We start from the raw sequence: 21,268 nt of genomic DNA, 5'->3' as shown, positions 1-21,268 counted from the left end.
CATGCTGCTCAAAAGGAATGCAGAGTGGTTTGAGAACTAGTTGCAGGGTTGCCCATGGGCACCATGGCACCCACCAGTATTTCACTTGGCACTTTCCAAGTTTCTCAGAAAATGGGCAGAGCCATTGTAAGGCAGGACTTGTTACTGGCTCCCCTCATTCAAATGAAAGGGTCTCCCATGGCTGCAAATTGGCCAGAGAGGTATTGCATTGGGCTCCCGTCTCCGGCAGCAGCCGTTGTAGCATTTGGCTCCGGCTTTTGCGGCAGCCATTTTTGAGTGGCGCTCTCCACTCCCCCTCAAAATTCCATCAGTACTCACAGGCTCAAAAAAGTTGGGGGGGCCCTGCTCTAGAGCCTTGTGTCACTAAGAAAAATGTGGCTGCACCTAGACAATGAACACACAACCACTGCGAAAGCCCTGCTTGAAGCAACAACACTGATGCCTGTAGGAGACTGCATGTCATTTCTGCAAACGCATGCTCTCGTCATGAGACAAGGCAAATGCAGGCACAGGGGACTTGTAGAGGGAAATCATTGAGTTGGAGAGAAGGTTGCTTAACCGGTTCTGGTGTTGTGGTTAAGAGTGGTGGTTTTGGAGCGGTGGACTCTAATCAGGAGAACAGGGCTTGATTCCCCACTCCTCCACATGAGCGGTGGATGCTGATCTGGTGAACCGGGTTGGTTTCCCCATTCCCACACATGAAGCCAGCTGGGTGACCTTGGGCTAGTCACAGTTCTCTTCGAGCCCTCTCAGCCCCACCTACCTCACAGGCTGTCTGTTGTGGGGAGGGGAATGAAAGGTGATTGTAAGCCAGTTTGATTCTTCCTTAAGTGGTAGAGAAAGTCGGCATATAAAAAACCAACTCTTCTTCTCTTCTTCTTCTCCTTCGGTTTTCTTCTTTACTCTTTCCAGGCAACATCTCCTGGTGTGGTCACTGTGCCAGCACTGATTAGAGTCTCCCTGCCTACTGCTGCTGAGGAACCATCAGTGGCACAGGCTGACAAGGTGGAAGGGATCCCCTGCATTGATCCTGTACCAACACATCTCAAGGCCCCTGTGGTGCAAATGTGTGTATTTTGGTATCTCAATTCTACTACTACTATTAGTAGAATTGGTATCCATCCTAATCGAAAAGAGAACCCAGGGGCAAAAGGACTCACTGGCCTTCCTTTAATTCTGAAAGAGGCCGTCCTGTAAAGAATACGAAAGATGCCTCTGAGGTGCTCAGATGGGCAGAACGCTGAGCTTTCTACCTATCCAAGAGGGACCAGGCAACAACGTGAGACTGTTATCTGATGAGAGACATAGGAAGGAAAGAACCTGGGATTCTTTGTACGTAGGCTGATTTGGAAGCAACTTCAGTCATGTTGATTGTCAGTATGAATCCATCGGCCAGAAAAAAATGGCATTGTAGTTGAACAATATCGTCTTTGCTCACTGATGCCGTTTAATATAGCTATTTTGTTTGTTTGTTTGTATAATTTATTATGTTTTTATCTCATCCTTCCTGACTAAAGCCGGGATAACAGTATAAAAGTATTGCAATTAAAACTATAACTAACATATATATAATTAAAACATTAAAATATTCATAAATAATAATGGTGCCCTGATCATGGGCCCCAGATGATGGTATGATTTCTGATTCGTACCCAGTCTGGGGAGCCACAAGATGATAATGGATGGAGAGATCTGAAACTTATATCTTCGCAATTATTAAGAGAAAATGTATATAAAATGATGTCTAAATGGTACTTAACCACCGAAGAAATTAGCAAAATCATTTCCCTCAATGTCACCAAACTGTTGGAAATGTAATAAAGAAGTTGGATCATTTCATCATATTTGGTGGACTTGTGAAAAAGCTAAGAAATTTTGGGAGATGATATACAGTGAAATAAGGTTGGTTTTACATCAACATATACCTAAAACACCTGAAATGATGCTATTGAGTATGATACCGGACACTATTTTTGCTCATCGGACCTTTTTGATATATGCCACCACAGCTGCACGAGTGATATATGCAGCTAAGTGGAAGACGGACGAGATACCGACTAGAAAAGACTGGATAAATAAGATGCTGGAATTGACGGAGATGGCGAAACTTACGGCTTTGATAAATCAGAACGACAATGTACAATTTTGTGGGGGATGGGAGGCGTGGAGAATTTATTGTGAAAATCAATTTTTGATGGGACCATTTAAAGGTTACTCTTTGATTTAATTTCTCATATATATTCTGTATCACGATTATATTAAGGTATTGAATGAATAACATTAGATAAAATAAGATAAGATAAATATATATTCATTAAATAATATGGGAATTAGTTTAATTGGCAAAAGTATATACACTTTATTTGTAGATGGAAGAGAGTGAGGGGGAAGTCATTATGTGTTTATTATAGATTTCTTATTACTTTTATTAACTTTTTGCATTAAATATTGAATTTTACATGGATGTATTAAATGAAAGAAAATAATAAAATTTATTTAAAAAAGATGTTAATGGATGGGGAAAGGGGGGAAAGGGAGAAGAAGGGAGGGGAAGGGAGAGAGGAGAAAGGGAACAGGGGAAAGAAGAGGAGAGAGGAGACGTGGGAGGGAGGGAGGGAGGGAGGGAGGGAGAGGGGACAGGAAGAAAAGGGGGAAGGGAGGCCAGCTAAAAGAACTGTTGCTGTCCTCAACCATAAGCCTGGCAGAACATCTACATCTTGCAGGCCCTGCAGAACTGTGCTAAGTCCCGCAGGGCCCTGGTCTCATTTAACAGAGAGTTCCACTAGGAAAAAGAAGAGTTGGTTTTTATACCCTGATTTTCTCTATCTTTAAGGAGTCTCAAGGTGGCTTACATCACCTTGCCTTCCCCTCCTCACAACAGATACCTTGTGAGGTAGGTGGGGCTGAGAGAACTCTAAGAGAGCTGTGACTAGCCCAAGGTCACCCAGCAGGCTTCATGTGGAGGAGTGGGGAAACCAACCCAGTTCACCAGATTAGAGTCCACCTACTCCTTCATGTGGAGAAGCAGGAAATTAAACCAGGTTCTTCATATTATAGTCCATTGCTCTTAACCACTATACCATGCTGGCTCTCTCCAAGGCTCACTGTACCACACTGGCAGGGGCCTAGGCCAAACAAGTCCTGGCCCTGGTAGAGGACAGCCAGATACGTTTTGGGCCAGGGACCACCAGAAGATTGTCATTTGAGGAGCACAATATTCTTTGGAAGGCATAATGGGAGAGGTGGTCCTGGAGACACGACGGTCCCAGACCATTTAGGGCTTTAAAGGTCAATACCAATACCTTCAATCTGATCAAGTACTCGACCCGGAGCCACTGCAGCTGGCAAAGTACATGTTTACATGTGCCTTCCATGGGGCCCCTGTAAAGACCTGGGTCACAGCATTCTGGATCTGGTTCAAGGGTAGCCCTGTGTGAAGCGAGTTATAGTAATCTAGTTTGGCGGTGACCGTTGCGTGGATCACTGTGGCTAGGTCGGTGCAAGACAGGTAGAGAGCCAGTTTCCGGGCTTGGCAGAGATGATAAAATGCTGGCCTGGCAGTATTTGTGACCTGGTCCGCCAACGAAAGAGAGGAATCCAGGCTCACACCCAGACTCTTGACAAACGTTAATGGAGTAAGTTGTACACGTCAAGAGTCAGGAGTACGGTGTCCACCTCATTCTCAGGTGCTTTTTGTTATATGTTCAGCAACATATGAAATATATTTTAAAGCAACCCTTGGTATTAAAACACTACATACCGGTATTCTGGATTTTAATTCCAACTTTTGTGTGTGCAGGCTTTTTAAATCTAGAGCCTTCTTCACTCATTTCTTTAAAAAATGTTGGTCCTACATAGTATCTGTCAGGAAGCACAATATTCCACTTCTCCCCAATCCTGTCACACATACTGTAAAACAAACAAACCCTCATTAACTAAATGAACAGCATAAACCTTAGCCTCTCGGCTAAACCTTATCTACTCGGGATTTACTGCTTAATCCTAAAACCCAAGTGACCTATTTTCCCCTCTCCTGTTGATTTATTTTTTATTGATAGCAAGAGAGGCAGAAAAAAAAAATCTTCTTACATCAAAATGTTTAAGAAGAAAATCTTAACGCATCCATCATTTATTAACATAAACAGAGCTACCCGCTTTATTTTGAAGCGTTTGTTTATTTTATTTTATTTCGTTTTATACCTCATCCTCCCCCGGGGCTGTCAGGGCTAAACTGCATTTTCTCTCAGGGTACCAGCCTTAGCAAATAACACTGAAAATGTATATCTTGATGCCATGATGGCATCTATGCCCTGTTTACTATATGCCGGTGCAGCTTTCCCAATTCTGAACTTTGTCGTAAATATTGGACTATTTTTTTATTTTTTTTAGAAAACCAAATACCTGAGATTTTCCTTTCATAGGGAGCGCATCTGGGTCTCTCCCTGCCGTCCCTACCTTGGGGTAGCCTAAGACTTTTCCTTTTTCACCCAAACTGCATTTAATAGCTGTGTTATGACTATCCTTGAACTGTTGTGTGCTGATTTGAAAACTGCTGGTTAGCTATACATTTTTCAAATTAATAAAGAATGCCATTGTAAAATGCTGCATCTCACAACAAAATTAAAAACTGTTACGGTTAACGATGAACCACGAGCGCAAGCACCATTTCCATCTTATAGTGCTGCAATGGTTGCTTTTGTTAATCACCACGAATGACAAAGCTTTCTCACAGCTGCTCTGACCCTCTTAGCCAGAAGTCGACACGCTCTTCTAAGCATCTCACGACACGTGTTTTGCGCTTAGCCTCCCACCTCTCTAGCTGATCAAACTTCTCTTACTAACAAGTATCCTGTTGCTCTTTTTTTCCCTTTCCGGTCCTGAAGCATCGGTCTGACACCACCACACACTTGATTTTCCAAATAAACCTTTCTTTCCATCTGTCGAGTACATTCGAAGTAGAACTACGCAGATTTCCCCCTCAAACCTTCAGTAAGGTCTGCTAGTTGCATACCACTTCACCCGTGTCTCAGCTCATCTTGAGCACATCGCTATCTCAGAGAGACAAGAGTCCAAGGAAGGAGTTTCTCCATGGCCCTTATTTCTTAAATTCTATTGCCCTGTACCTTTTACAACTGTTGGCATCCGTGTAGGATAGAGGCCTTTCACTGTTTGTGCAAAGTTACAGCGCAGTTAATTTTCTTCAGCCATCATCAATAGTGATTTAAAATACACAACAAGACTGAACAGGACGACAGCGTACCAAAATATTACTTCAGTTTTGTCCCATTATATCAAACTTTCGAACAGCAAAATAAAACACAATGCTAATTATACAATATATAGAGGAAGAAATGTCATAGAGGAAGACATAGAGGAAGGATGACATAGAGGAAGAAAATGTCATGACAGAACTGCTTTACAGAAGCTAACAACAATTATTATATACTAACAGTATCAAAATGACTGCCAAGAAATACTATTCTCATGACAAATGCATACCAAACGTGCCACTGAGTTCTGTTGTTTACACAACTTTAAGTTTTTGGTCATTTTTTAGCTACTTTTGACATATTGGTAATGCTGGTTTCACTAAAAGTCAAAATGTTTTGTGGCTTTTCGGCAGCACTCCAAAACATGTGGAACTAATATCAGTATTTTGAAAACAGTTCATTTGCTCTCTTTTACTCCCCCCCCAAATCACTCTTCCCAAAAAAAGCTCAATGCAGACAGAATACAGAACATTTTTGTAATTAGAGATGAGAAGAATGTCACATTTTTCTTCCCCCACTGGCCTGCCATTCCCGCTTTACAATTTCCTTCACATGATCTTATTTTTGTTCAAATTTTGGTTAATCATGGAGAATTTCTTTTTTTTTAAATGCTGCCAAATTCTTGAAATAGTTTTAATTTTATTTAGTTTTAATCTTTAAAAAATCTGCAGAACAGTAGTGTGTTTTCTTTTACTTTTATCACATTTTATATTTAAATCTAATTTTCAGTATGCTACATTAAGCATTAATGAACCCACAACAGACAATAGTTTTTTTAGGGGAAATAGTAACAGAGCAAAGATTTTCCATATTTAAGTTACACTGAGAGGAAAAAGTAATTAGCAGGATCAGAAGTTAAAACCACGACAATCTGTTCTTTTTTAATGATACGTACTTATAGTGAACCTGCTAGAATTAAACGCACACTTGAACTTATATTGTAGCAACATGTAGTCATATAAAATAATATAATGCATTAATATAATGCAATAATATAATGCAACCAACATTCTGCCGAAGTATAATAAACTAACCGGGTTATTTTTTGTAGTCTCTCTTACCGCAAAAATCCACAAACCCAGAGATGATTTTTTAAAATATTTCCATCCTTTTTTAACAACAGTTTTTATTACACAAGTTACACTAGTTTTTAATCTAGATTCCATTTCTTAGAGATTACACTAGTTTTTAATCTAGATTCCATTTCTTAGAAAGCGACTAAAATAATCCCATTTAACTTCAGAAAAATAAAACTCTTCTGTGGACACCACTGCACTTCAGCTTCAAATTCCAGCTTGATCGCAGTACGCACACCGACGTCTTTACTTTCAAATCACATAACAGCTTGTGAAAAGCTTCCTTTCTGTCTTGGATTTGTGTTGACATTTTAAGGAGCTCTACGAAGAGGGCGAGAAGTAGTCTTCAACAATATTACAGTGCTCAAATCCTCAGGCAAGAGATGGAAGCAGGGGTTACTCACCTCGGCAAAACCACCGCATCTCGGATGACAACTCGTAATACATGTTTTAACACAGCTCCTGTCTTCAAACAATCAGCCATACGCATGGAAAACCCAAACTGCGCTTCTAGTAACTGGCTACTTTAAATCCTTCGCAAGACTCCCCCCTGCCCCAACATCAGGCTGCGCCAAACAGGCAGCGGTGCCAGGAACTCCGACACGCAACACTGTTGAGGAGGCTCCCCCCCATTAGACACTTAAAGCTGGCAGCAAATGCTCTCAGGGGGTCTTGACCTCAACCCTACCCCAGATGTGTTGATGAAACCCTTGGCAGCTGAACCATTAGGACCCGACCGATAGGACTGACCTGGCCCGAGAGTCCAAGAGCCTGTCCCTCACGCAAAATTCTCCCCGAACCAATTTTCTCTCTTTAGTCCTGCCAAGTTGGGAGCCGGGCGGGGACTCTCTGTTTGTATCCCAACTGGAAGGGTGGTGGACAGATGGCCGGGTTAGTCCTGAGCCCTGCTGGAATGAGGGGAAAGATTTGCATTCTCTCATCCCCCACCCCCACCCCAGTTTAGCCCCCGAGCAGATAAGCCAGAGTTAGGCAGAATGAGCTCACAGCCCCCCAGACGTCCCCCCCTCCACCAATCATTTCAATTAGTGCCACATGAGAGGAGCCTCTGCTTCAAATCTGCTTAAGAAGGGGGGGGGACGGCCAGAGGGCAGGGCAGTCGCCTTTGCTATAAATATGGCTAAACAAAGGCCCTTGTCAAGGGGCCTGGAATGTCACATCCTCTTGCAATTGAACTGTAAGAGCTCAACAGAGACCACAGAGAGAGGAAAGGGGCAGGTGGGAACTCTGAGAAGGTGGGAACACACGCCCCACGCAGAGGAGCTGTCAACTTCTTCCCGGAGGACGCCCCGTATGGATTAGTATGCACTAATTAGGGTCCTTTGCAAAGGTTATTATATAAAGGGATGCATCTCAGCCGAAAGCAGCCAAGCTGATACATGAAGGATTAAGCACAGACGTATACCTTGCTTTGGCTAATCAGCGCTGAACCCTCTGCCACAATCCCCAAACTTGCACAGCGGCCAACACACCGCTAACAGCTACACTTCCATACAGCTAAACTCTGATTGAGAAAGAAATGTTCAGAGCACATACAGGGCTCCGGCTGCTTCTTTCCAAATCCCCCCTTTTCTGGCAATCTAAGGAAACTTCTGTATTCACTCATGTTCATCCCTTGATACATTCCTTTCCTTCAAAAGGCTCCAATTTAGATATCATTAATGGGGTGGGGGGACTAAATTGTTTTCAGTTATGTGAGAAAGACTCAGCAAGACAGCCAGCATGGTGTAATGGTTAATGGCGTCAGTCTAGTACCTGGGAGACCCAGGTTCGAATGCCCACTCGTGCCAATGGAGCTCCCTGGGTAACCTTGGGCCAGTCACACTCTCTCAGCCTAACCCACCGCACAGGATTGTTGTGAAGATAAAATGGAGAAGAGGAGAACAATGTAAGCTGTGGCATGCCGGGGAAGTATGTTCACAACACTAATTAGCAGCATTGGCAAAGAAATATGGGAAGAGCATGTGGCCTAAAACTAGGGTTGCCAGCCTCCAGGTGGCGGCTGGAGACCTCCCAGAATTACAACTGACCTCCAGGCAACAGAGTTCTGTTCCCCTAGAAGAAACACCAGCTTTGGAGGGTAGACTCTATGGACTCATAGCCCCAAGTAGTTCCCTTCCCTTCTCAACCCCGCCCTCCCCAGTCTCTGCCCCCAAATCTCCGGAAATTTCCCAAGCCAGAGCTGGCAACCCTGTCTGAAACAAAGGAGGGAGGAGGAATGACTCAGGGCTCTGCCTACATGGTCTCCCTGTTTCTTCCTGTGTTCCCCTCCAAATTGCCAGTTCCTTGAAGTCCTTTGCTCTTGGGATGTTCTCTAAAGCACCATGTGCAATTTAAACATCGGTATCAACAGCCTGCCACGTCTCCCATGCCAAACTGTGTCTAAACGAGGAACTTAATTCTTATCACTCTTTGACTCATTTCTACCTGTGTTACTGTTACACGGTGAGGTGCAAATCCAGCCCATCCTTTTCAACACTGTGCTGAACAACTGGAGCAAAAAATAAAAATGCATCTCTGGCTAATCAAGAGGTTCGGCAGGGAGAGAGTCTGTTGATATTTAATATTTTGTGCATGCAATTATAAACTTCGGAAGCAAGTCTCTTAGATCTAGTAAAAAAAATTCACTATCACAATCAAAGTAATTATTGTGTTTATATAGAAACTAATGGTATGCAGAGATAAACAGAGATTAATAGATATAACTATAGATATCATTGAATAGATATCACTGAAATAACTAAACAAGGTTATATATTTCCTCTATCGATTGAATTGTCTTCTATATGACATACCAGACTATTAGTTAAACTACTCTTTAATTTTGTAACTCTTTTGAAGTATAGAGATGTTTTCTATTATATATTATGCTTGCTCATGTTTAATTATGTCCTTGGTATGAACTTGTTAAATTTTGTTATGCGTAGTAGTAATCCCAGTTTTTATTCATACTATCTTCTTTACCTGTTTTTTCTAATTTTCACTCTATGTATTTTTATTATGTAAAATAAACATGAATATTTTTTTAAAGAGGTTCAGCAGGCAAGTGGCTGCGCTGACAATGCCTTTAGTTCTTGCTTTCTTGTGATGCTGAAAATACTTGCCTCGGTTGGCACTAGGAGGCAAAAAAGCTTATCCAAATACTGGAATAGAGCTATAAGCACTCAGTTCATCTGACACCCCCTGATGTCATATGCTGTTTAACTTGATTTTGTGACTTGGTTTAAGACCCCAGGTGTGGGGAAAAAAAATAAAAGGACTTTTGGGAAGTGATGTACAGACGCATCTAACATTGCTTCCCATCTGCTCTGCCCATACATTACCCAATTAAGTAATGTGCCGCTCCTGTCCTGGCAAGATTCTCAAAACAAGTATCCAGTTGTCAATCATACAGCATTATTATTTGGTGGCATCATGCGGCATTCAAAGATCCAAGTTTCAAACTCTTCAGAGTCTCCTATTCAATAAAGCACCAACCAAATAGGGTAATAAGCTCCAAACAATACTAAGAAATAGTCTGACTGCAGCTCACCATGACATATGCAAATATGTCACAAAATGCTTACAATACAATCAGTTGACAGAGGCAGTCAAGTCTCTCGAACAGCATCAGGTTCCAGAGACACTGCAAATTCAGCCATGAGTAAAAACTGTTGTGCTTTGCAAGGCAGGTTCAGCAGCGGTTGCTATCAGAAAGCCACTGCGTCCAAAATTACATCTTTTGGCATACAATACTTAGAAGCCAAATGCACTGGTACAAGCTTCAACTTTAGGATGCATCTCCAACCATGAGCCACAGGAGCATCTGGGCTCAGCAGTTTGCCCTTTAACCTCTCCTCCCACTGAAATTCTTTCCTTCAAAAGAACCATCCTGGTCATCTAATTACTTCAAAGCCCCAGATGCAATTAACAGTTCAAGTGTTGCATTTGCACACTTTGCACAATCATGGCAAATTCCACCTAGTTTTCTGTAGTGACTGTGAGCTACTGAATGCTTATTCAGGACTATTAGCATATATTTTCTCAGCAGTCTTTTAAACACCCTTGTAATGTAGGCCCTGCCCTGCCCTGGAGGGCCCAGGCTAGCCCAATATCAACAGATCTTGGAAGCTAAGCAGGTTGGGCCCCGCTTAGAACTTGGATGTGAGACCATCAAAGAAGTCCAGGGTCGTCGGCAGTGGCAAACCACATCTGTTCATCTCTTGCCTTAAAAGTCCATCAGGGTCACCATGAGTCGGATGCAACTTGACTGCATTTTCTTTTATCTTTTTTAAATAATTTTTTTATTATTTTTCTGTAGTAATCAAACAGAGTATTCAACAATCAATATAAGTAAACATCAAAATATAAATTCTAATTAATAATTGTTGAAAATACATCCATATATAGATAATAAAAAATAAAATATAAAAACTTCTACACCTCCCTCAATCTTATCATTTATTTGTTATCTCCTTTGTTTAAGATTCTAATCCTAATATTATTACAAACATTTATAAACATTTACTATTTCATTTACCTATTTACTATTTCATTTACCTATTTTGAAAGAAAGAGAAAAGAAAGACAAAATAAAAGACAGAAAAAAAAACAGATATATAAAAATAGAAATAAAAACGGATTAGATAATATGTAACATTTTTAACCTCCTTTAAAAATGAATATCCTAATTTCTCCGTTTCTCCCACATATCTAATGACTGTCAATTATATTAATGTCATTAATTATTCTGTTTTCATCAAAAACCAACCGTTTAATCAGACCTTTTTAGTTAAATCCCAAAAAAAACTAAGCCCTTTGACCCAGTCTCTATATCTTAAATTTCCAACATCTTCCTCTCTTTCCCAGAAGCTTTAAACGTTGAAGGGCATCCATGGAAGTTGTTAATGTAGTTCCCTCTGTGAAAATTAATGTAAGATAGTGAATCTGCAGCAGATTTTCTTCCATCCCCAAGGTGAAGAGAGAAATCCCGGTGTTTCCAGCTGCTTGCCCTTTTAAGTTATCCCAGTTAACTTTGAAAAGTTCATCAGGTAGTACATACAACCAAAAATCCAAGTCGCTTACATTCATCTCCATGGTTATCAGTCGGGTAGATTCAGTTTCTTCTTGTAGATATATATCCTTCGGAAATCCTTCATAGCTCTCCATCTCCTTTGCAGTATTTAATTCTTCATTTAATGGTTTATCATTTGGGGAGCTTCTTCTCAGATCTCATTGTCATAATCCGGACTTTAATGTCCTTAAGATCTCCCAAAATTTCATCCATTTTCCGAATAGCAAGTTCATAGGTGTTGTTTGTCAGAGAGAAGAGACAATCCTTATATTTAATCTCACTTTCCATGGTTGCCACTTCTGGTAGTTAATTGAAGTTTAATTTGTAAAATCCAGACAGGGATATATTGAGTTGTAGAATGATGTTGCGGGGGGTAGAGTAAAAAGTTGCACGTCTGCCTCCTTCCTTTTGCCTAGGAACTGGGAAGTATTTGCCAGTTACACAATGCCACACATCCGGTCTCAAATCCCGTAATGTTCTCACGATGGCAGGCGATAGCTGATACTTCCGGGTAAGACGTGGCAAAGGAATTTGTTTACTCAGAAAAGCCTCCTCCCGGAAATAGAGTGGAATCTGCTCGTCCCTCCTCCTTGCACTTCAGGATTTCTGATTGGTGGCTATACCGTCATTCAAATAGTCCCGATTGTTGTGTCTAGCCACCGATCAATTTGATTAAGATCCTGTCGGCTTATCGAATATTTTTAAATGTCAAAGAGTCAACCAAATCTCAGATGGGAGGATTCGGATTCTATAGATATTTTTTTCCACTCCTTCAAAGCTTCCAATTGCAGGTAAAACAAAAGAGTTCTTGTTACTTACTCAGATTTTAGAAGAGCAGGTATTCTTGCTTAGATATCATTGCTTAGATGGTAATAGATAGGGGAGAGCTGAGCCTAAATTCCAAAGAAAACGTTCAAGGCAATGGTTCCTTCTCAAACCAGACGGGACCTCGTCCAGGATTCCAAGAGTCGCACGATGGCTCTCTCGGCAAAACTAGGGGTCAAACCGTACTTCGTGGGCAGCAGGAGAAGTCCTGTTTCCCAATCCACTGTTTAGGATCGGGTAGGGGTGCAGGATTGCACCCCAGATTTGAACGAATCTTGGTTCTCTTGAGAGCCCTCAAGAAACGTGGCACTCAGTTCAGCACCCTAGCGGAAGTTCCCAACTTGACTGCATTTTCCACCACCAATATAGGTCATTCATACTATTGTGGGGGAGGCAGATAAGATCATGGTGGCTTCCCAACAGCCATCTGTTAAGTGTGGCTGACATGAAATTTGCCCTCGGGACCTCCTAGGTCACTCTTACGCTTGTGCTACTCTAACCTAATGATGATTGGTGGCTGAACACCTTGAGGGATTTCTGAATTAAGAAGATTGTTTAGATCCATTCCAATCTGGTTTCAGGCCTGATCATGAGACTGAAATGGCCCTGGTCGCCCTGGTAGATGGCCGGTGCTGGGGGAAGGACAGGTGGAGGGCGACTCTGTTAATTCTCCTGGATGTCTCAGCAGTTCTTGATACCATCAATCATGGACCGCCTTGGGATTAGGACTGCATCGTACTGTTCTGTGATAGTTTCAGTACTACCTTGAAAGCAGTTTTCAGAGTATTGTGGGGGGGGTTTGTTGCTTGACCCCATGGGTTCTGGCCTACAAGATCCTGCAAGGTTCCATCTTGTTCCCTACACTTTTAAATATCATGGGGAGAGGCCACCTGTAGATTTGGACTGAGTTTCCATCAATATGCGGATGACAGCTCTATCTTGCACTTCCAGCAGATCTTAGGGAAGTTGTGGAAATGGTTAATAGGTGAGGGGAAGGTTTGTCCCATGAACTGGGATATCTCCTGTTCTGGATGGGGCTGCACACTCCCCTGAAGGAGCAGATTTGTAGCTTGGGGAAGCTCCTGGACCCAAGCCTCCTGTTGGATAAAGAGTGGCAAAAGGGGCCAGGGGTGCCTTTCACCAGCTTTGGCTAGTGAGCCAGCGGTGGCCCTTCCTGGGTGGGAAAGGTCTTGCCATTGTGGTGCATGCCCTGGTAACCTCTAGATTAGATTACTGCAATGCACTCTACATGGGGCTGCCCTTGAAGACTGTCCAGAAGCTACAGAAGATTTACAAAGCTGTGGCCAGAATGCAGAAAACAATGAATTAAAATTGACACTTCTGAATTATTGGGCAACAACACCCAACAACATGTGCACGTGCACACAAGAGGCCACACACTCCAACCCGAGTGTGTGAAATGCATGTGAAATTCAAACTAAATAATAGCCTTAATACTGATGGCAAGCCTATTGTACATACGTACACAAGAGACAAATGTGCTAGCGCAACCTTTACTTCCTAGTCATCCCCACCAGTTGACTGGAAACCCCATCAACAAAGCCAGTACTGAAGAGAAAGGCCAATCCTTGTCCTTCTTTCCTTTGGGAAACCACTACGAAAGTTGCCAGCGTGGTATAGTGGTTAAGAGCGGTGGTTTGGAGCAGTGAAGTCTGATCTGGAGAACCGGGTTTGATTACCCATGCCTCCACGTGAGCGGCGGAGGCTAATCTGGTGAACTGGATTTGTTTCCCCATTCCTACACATGAAGCCAACTGGGTGTTACGTTCTCTCAGCCCACCTACCTCATAGGGTGTCTGTTGTGGGGAGGGGAAGGGAAAGGTGATTGTAAGCTGGTTTGAGTCTCCCTTATGTGGTAGAGAAAGGTGGCATATAAAAACCAACTCTTCTTCTTCTCCTTCAGTTTTCATCTTACTAGGGATGAACATTCAAATGCTGGTAAGTCAAGTAGCAAAACAAAAAAGCTGTATGTTGATACAACAAAAATTAAAAATCTAGCATCTGACAAGATTTGGATATCTTTTTTCTTCAGGTGCTTGGCACGGAGTTCATGGGAGGGAGGGTGAGAGGAAATTACACATGAAGCTGCCTTTGTCTGTCCAAGTCAGTATTGCCTACTCAGACTGGCAGCTGCTTTCCAGGATCTCCAGAGAAGGCCTTTCACATCACCTACCGCTTGATCCTTTTTAACTGGAGATGCCGGGGTTTGAATCTGAGACCTTTTGCATGCCAAGAGGAGCCTCTTCCACTGAGCCACAGACCCTCCCCTCAATGTGGAAGCCCTCGTCTTCCCCTCTCCCTTTCACTGTGGTGTATACTGCGACTTTTACCAGAGGCAACTCTGGAGCAGCTGCCACCACCATTGCTAGCCTAGCCAGGCCAGGCAGGGCAGGGAAAAAGCCAGAGTGGCTTAAAGGCAGAGGAGTTCTCGCTGCCCATTTCTCCTAACCCACGGGATGCTTCAATTGTCACATACTCTGGGACTACATTTCCCAGGGTACACTGAGGCGCGTCACCTCAGAGGCACTGGAAAGCAGTGGAAGTGTCAGGAGAGATGGAAAGGGGGGTTGCGGCTTGCCAGCATGCACTGGTTTCCTGGCAGCTATGGCGCAAGACCTGGCATCAGCCCTGGCGTGTAGCTTGTCTCCGACCATATGTGCATGTTAGTCATGCAGAGTTTTATTGTGTTCCTCCCCAGACTGGCAGCCCTTTCTGACCCCCCAACCCCGCCCGAGATAATTCCTGGGGTCACAGGACCTGCATGGAAGAACAGCCACATGAATCAGGCTTCACCAAGGAGGGGGAAAGGGGTGAAACACCCCTCCTTTCGGTGGAGCTGTGCTTGCAGAATACACAGCTCTTGTGGGAGGGTCATATTGCCTTTAAACTCCTTGGGGTATGTTTTTTTTTTGGGGGGGGGGAGTCAGCTCTAGCCTTTTTACCAGGGGCCATCAGAAGCCTTCTAGGTGCTCTAGGCTAGGGAGCTCAAGACACTCCATATGCTCTGCCCCACTGCTGGTCTCTCCTGAATCCAGGACCCATCAGTGTCACTGGGTGACCCCACCTCTGAATATTATGTAACAGAATTTTTAAAAATTAACGTTTACTAAGGGAGATAATGTAGACTAGCACTTGAGAGAACGAGCTCTGTGTTGGGGGATTCATTTCACATCAATCTCCCCTCAGCCTTATTTTAGGTTTCCTTGATTAAATCATTCCTTGATTAAATCAGCCCCCTCGCATAATATGAACCTAATAATACTATCACTGAAGCACTTTGAACATCAAAAGCATTATATAAATTCCAAATACTACCATTATTATTTAATCCTACACCATTCGTAGGGCTGGATCCCCTAGATTCGTTCTACCAGTAGAATCACTCTCTTCTGGCTGGAGCCTTCCACATTCTGGTTCCTTCCACCATGGAAAGTACCTCCATGGGTGGAACAGATCCCTAATCTTGTACATCTCTACAACTGTCTTTTGTTCTATAACAAAAAGAAGCATCATCTTTAGCCTTTTTCCTGGGAATTTCATCCAACCTACTGAGAACACGATCTTACATCAAGATTCTGTTTCCCTTTATATATATAAAGCCTCTGGTGTCACTTGCACAATTAGTAGATTTCCTGCTTTACATAAAATTACTGCTATTCTAAACACTGAAAGCCCCTCCACTTAATTCCTGGGGGCGAAGGCAGCTCAAAATTAGATGCATTTGGGTTCAGAATTTGACATGAGTAGCTCTTGAAGAAAACAAGCCTATAACGGAAAGCCATTCTTTCACTTTAGTTGAAAACTTCGCTTAATCTGTTTCTTTTGATCAGCAAGATCACCACAACCAAATCATGTTGTATTACTCTTCATTCCTGTAATACTGCTCTTGGAGAAAATAATGGATTATGCTCTTTTCTTTGTCTGAATAAGACGTCTCAATTCCTGCGATAAAGACGTACTCAGTCGAGCCATTAAACAGCGAAGTAAAATGAATCAACAGAGCAGAAGGAGCAGATTTAATTACGGCTTAGAGGTAGCAAGGGGAAGTAATTATGGGGTTCATAAGCCACTTGCCAGTCTCCTCTTGAACCACGTGCTCAGACTGTGCTGGGGGGGGGGACTCAGCAGACTCAGCAGAAGCCCACAACAAGATAAAATATTTTCACGATATAATTTTTTTTAAAAAAAAATGAGATTAGAGTCTAGATTTAGATGGCTTGCTTTGTTCATTAACCAGAAAATCCAGTAGACAGAACGGCCTTGTTACACAAGCAATGCTCAGAAATAATGAAGCTATATTCAGGTTTGTTGGTTGTATCTTGAGTAGCAAACAAATTGGAAGAGGAGAGGGGCTGTGGCTCATTGGAAGAGCATCAGCTTAGCACGCAGAAGGTCCCAGGTTCAATCCCCAGCATCTCCAGTTAAAGGATCAAGTAGGAGGTGATGTTAGTCTTAGTACACAATAGTGACCTTGATGGATAGACGGTCTCATTCAGTATGAGGCAGCTTTGCATACGTTCATAAGAGAGAGAGACCCAGAGGGAAAGGAAGCCTGAACTATGTTTCTCCTCCACACCTTTTCACAGATGCCCTTCTGGGAGACAGATATTGTGACTTTCTGCACCAGCAGAATAACTCACACCTGTCCCCTCTGCACAAGAGCCAGAAGCAGGGGGAGAAGAAATACCACCGCTACGCTTCCTCTCACACAGAATTTTTTGGAATCCACAGAGCATCTTAGAAACATATGGCCACTGAGTAGGGTTACCAACGCTGGGTTTAAAACTTCTGGGATATTTGGGGGTGGAACATGGAAAGGATGGGGTTTGGGGAGGGGAGGGACCTCAGAGCAGGATAAGGCCATAGAGTCCACCCTCCAGAGCATCTGTTTCCTCCAAGGGAACTGATCTCTGTCATCTGTTGTAATTCTGGAAAATCTGCAGGCCCCACCTGGAGTTTGGCAACTCTATTACGGAGATTTAAAAAACAGTAACTCTCAGCACCACTAGTATTATCAAGTGGCCATATATACACTTTTACATCACTAAAAAAAATGAAACAAGGGCAATTTCAATTTTGCAGTGAAATATTCATACCACGAATGGAATAATCTAGCCCAGGGGTGTCGAACTCGTTCGTTACGAGGGCCAGATATGACATAAAAGTCACTTGGTCAGGCCGGCCGAAGGGTACCATAAAAGTTAATGTCAGGTAACAGAGATCCAAACTCTACAGAAGACACACAGGCAAAGCCAATTAATGATATTTTGTACTTTTTAAAAAACCTAAAATGCAAACATGTTTAAAACAATAACACTCTTACAGTATTTTCTTTTATCTAACAGTCTTTGATCATTGACCCCTCGACACCAGGGCAGGGCGGCTGCCTCGGCTAGCTCACGGGTTGGATAAGAGCTCTCAAGGGGCTGGATCCGGCCCCTGGGCCTTATGTTTGACACCCTTGCTCTAGTCAATAAAATAAGTTTTTTTAATTTACTCCATTTATACCCCACTTTTCTCCCCAATGGGGACCCAAAGTAACTTACAACATTCTCCCCTTCTCCATTTTATCCGCACAACAACCCTGTGGTGTAGGTTAGGCTGAGAGTGTGTGACTAGCCCAAGGTTACAGCACCTTTTCTGCCACAGATCTCTAAAGCCGAAGGACAAAGGATGTGTGCCACGTTAACCACCCATACTCCCATACTTTAATGTAAGCATGTGTGACGCCCCTTTCCACTCACACAGAGTGCCTACCACCACCCTCCGCACCTCTCTGTCTCAGGTTCATGGGGACAAGCAGGCCGTCACACGTCTCTGCCCTTCTTGTCTCTTTTAAAATCTCTAGGGAGCCATGGCCATTTCACCTCTCAGGTCCTCCCTCCCACTCATAGAGACATCAGCACATCGGCTACCGCAGCCCCCTTTCACAACAGGCCCTCACTCGAACACTTCACAGAGTTACTAGGGGTGGGGGCTCAAACACTGCTCCATTCACACGCTGCCACCACTTATTCATATCCCACAATAGATACAGACCGAGATATTAACTTGTGTGTGAGTGTTTCATTCCCTGAGACACACAGCCCACTGGGTTAAACAAACAAGGAGTAAACTTGCCTGTCTCTGCCTGAGACCCCGGAGAGCCGCTGCCGGTCTGAGTAGACAATACTGACTTTGATGGACCGAGGGTCTGATTCGGTATAAGGCAGCTTCATGTGTGTTTTATTTATGGTTTGAACATAACACTGGAAAAAGTAAGGTAGAAGTTGCAATGGTTCTTTCCCTTGAACTTTTGAACTGTTTCCCTATTCCAGTATTTGGGATCCTTTCTTACAAATTGACTTTTCTTTCCATATAGCTTTAAGCTGATCTTTACCTCAGCTTCACTCAGCCAGACAGACTCTTTCCTCTCGCACTCCCTTGGCTGCCAACTCAAGGGCTCGGTTAAAGGCTGTTTTCCAGCTGTTTTCCAGCTGTCTCTCCCCAACACTCCATCAACTCTCATTGGTCGCTCTTAGGGAGAGGCGGGACCTACCTTGTCCATGTTTCCCAAAACCACAACGAACATGGCAGTTACTTAATCTCCAACTTGTAAAAGGATTGGGTGTGAAAGAAACAGAATAGGGCAATAGGGCTGGCAGCCCCTCCCCACCCCCCACCCCACCAATCAAGTGGCTGGTGGGGAGACTTACTAGCAGTGAGGAGAGGCCTAGTCCAGCCTTGCTGGCAATGTGGCGACATCACTTCCTGAAAAGGCTATGCTGGGGACACTGAGACCCATCTGGGCAAAAGCCATGTGGGACCACCCAGAGCTGAAGTGAGGAAGGAAACAGAGCAAGGTCGAGCCGAAAAGCTGGACCAGTTTGCCTGCCCTCAAACAGTTTGCATATGCTCAGACGTACAAAGAGAGATGATTGTGCATGTGTGAGAGCCTATTGTTGCTTTGCGACCACATCCCCTGTGTGCTGTGTAACACATTCTTTAACTGCACAAAATATTAGCACTTCAAACTTAGTGACTTGCAAATGTCTCCCTGTGTCCCTTATGGATGCCTGAGGCAGTGATTATTCATGACAAAGGCAGGCCAACTACATAGATCTGGGTCAATTTATATATGTACACTCTCGCACTGCCTCATGGGAACTGTAGTTTTGTTTTCTGACATCTCCCCAAAGCCGCTTGACATAGCGCTCAATTCTAATGTCAAATGGAAACGCTGAGGCAATACAATGAGATGTTTGACTTGCATGTAAATGAAAAGGTAGATCATAGAAAGTTCAAATGTCAATCATGTCTGTTTTAAAGTTCTTACCATCTCTGCTTTCTCATTGTAAAAAGAATGCAAGTGTTTATCTGCTTAACAAAGCAGCACCAAGACAATTTACAAAACAAGCGACTAATTGTGACTGTGGGAGTAAGATTACACCGGTTGACACAGAAGTAAAAATTACTGGGTTTCAAGTATAAAGAGCTAGATTATATTTATTCACTGCCACTGAGCTAAAAATAATTCAAAAATACCAACTTCTCTTTCACAGAGGTAAAAGGCTAGGCTGTGCTTTTTGTTCCTTTTTTCTTTCCTACTATTTTAAATGAAAGAATATTTCTTACACAGTTACAAACTGTTTTTTCCCATATGTTCCTGTCCAGGAAATAGAATAACAGGGAGAGGCCCTCCAGACTGTCCTGTCAATCAAAGAAGCTCATTTGGTGGGTGCACGAGAGAGGGCCTTTTCAGTGGCAACCCCATAATTATGGAACAACCTCCCTAGGGAGGTGTGCCTGGCCCCCTCACTTTAGATCTTTAGGAGGCAGCTGAAAACAGATTTATTTAGGACTGCATTCGGTTAAGGTTAGTAGCAGTCCTTTCTAAAAATATATATTAAATTTTGATATTAAATTTTGCTTTTATGTTTTAGTGTATTTTATGCTATGTGTTTTACCTATGATTGTAAGCTGCCTTGAGTTCTACAGGGAAGAAAGATGGCTCATCAGTGTTTTAAATAAACTGATTAAATAAATAGTACCATTTAACCACCCATGCAGGGCTGATTTAGAATACAAGGAAGTCTCCTAGGCTCTTCTTGCAGGTATCACTGTGGGGCCGGGGGCAGAACACAAGATAGCAAGAAACCAAACCTTAAAAGTCACCTTCTCTTCTCTTCCCTGTAAATCACAATATGAAGAGGACTGAGCTAGACTCTTCTCTCCCCAGCATCCTAGATTTCTACTTTAAAGTAATTTTGCTGCCTTTAGTCCCCATTTTTCCAACTATTTTCCAGACTTGTTCTATACTATGCTGGAAAGAGATATTTCGTATCATCCATTCCATTTACTTGCACAGGACTCCAGAAAGCTGTGCTTTAAACAAACACACACACACACACAAACACACATGCAGCTCCACTGGGTCAATAACGTTTGCTTAATTGAATTGATTTCCCTTCTACCGTTCAGTCCAGAGAAAAATTGTGCCACATGAAAACAAAAGGTATGATTTAACTGTCGGTTCCAAAGAAAAAGAAATATACATTTTATCAATAAGTGTACACCAAACAGTGGGCACTAAACTGAAACATTCAGACACACACACACATATATATATAAAGAGAGAGAGAGAGAGAGAGAGAGAGAGAGAGAGAGAGAGAGAGAGAGAGAGAGAGAGTGTGTGTGTGTGTGTGTGTGTTTGGTGAAGTGACGGACTCTAATCCAGAGAACCGGGTTCGATTCCCCACTCCTCCACATGAAGCCTGCTGGGTGACCTTGGGCCAGTCACAGTTCTCTCCGAACTCTCTCAGCCCACGCAGAGGCAGGCAATGGCAAACCACCTCTCATTTTTGTACACCAGATGCTTGGAATATGCTGCCAAATGGCAAGGAGGTGTCTTACCACTTCCCTGATTCCTGGGATTTCTGGTCATGTGTGAATGTATGGACAAAGCTGCTGAAGTCATCTTGGAAGGGGAATGGGGGACAGAGAGTATACATTTCCAGATTTAGAGT

The 21,268-nt window shown here is 43.0% G+C and overlaps 1 protein-coding gene across 5 annotated transcripts in view; it reads right to left on the bottom strand.

Moving 5' to 3' along the window:
• Positions 1-21,268, bottom strand: part of LOC130484325 (poly(rC)-binding protein 3-like) — a 240,677-nt gene that overhangs the window by 100,975 nt on the left and 118,434 nt on the right. The window contains exon 1 of one of the 5 annotated variants that reach the window (XM_056857255.1): positions 6,751-6,806. The exons of the other annotated variants lie outside the window; for them this stretch is intronic. The gene's annotated coding sequence lies outside the window, so the exon portion shown is untranslated. Of the gene's footprint in view, positions 1-6,750; positions 6,807-21,268 lie in introns of those variants that run through there. 5 annotated transcript variants of the gene reach the window in all.

This window comes from Euleptes europaea, chromosome 11 (assembly GCF_029931775.1).
Source record: "Euleptes europaea isolate rEulEur1 chromosome 11, rEulEur1.hap1, whole genome shotgun sequence".
Classification (NCBI taxonomy): Eukaryota; Metazoa; Chordata; class Lepidosauria; order Squamata; family Sphaerodactylidae; genus Euleptes; species Euleptes europaea.
This window is presented reverse-complemented; position numbering and strand designations above follow the sequence as displayed.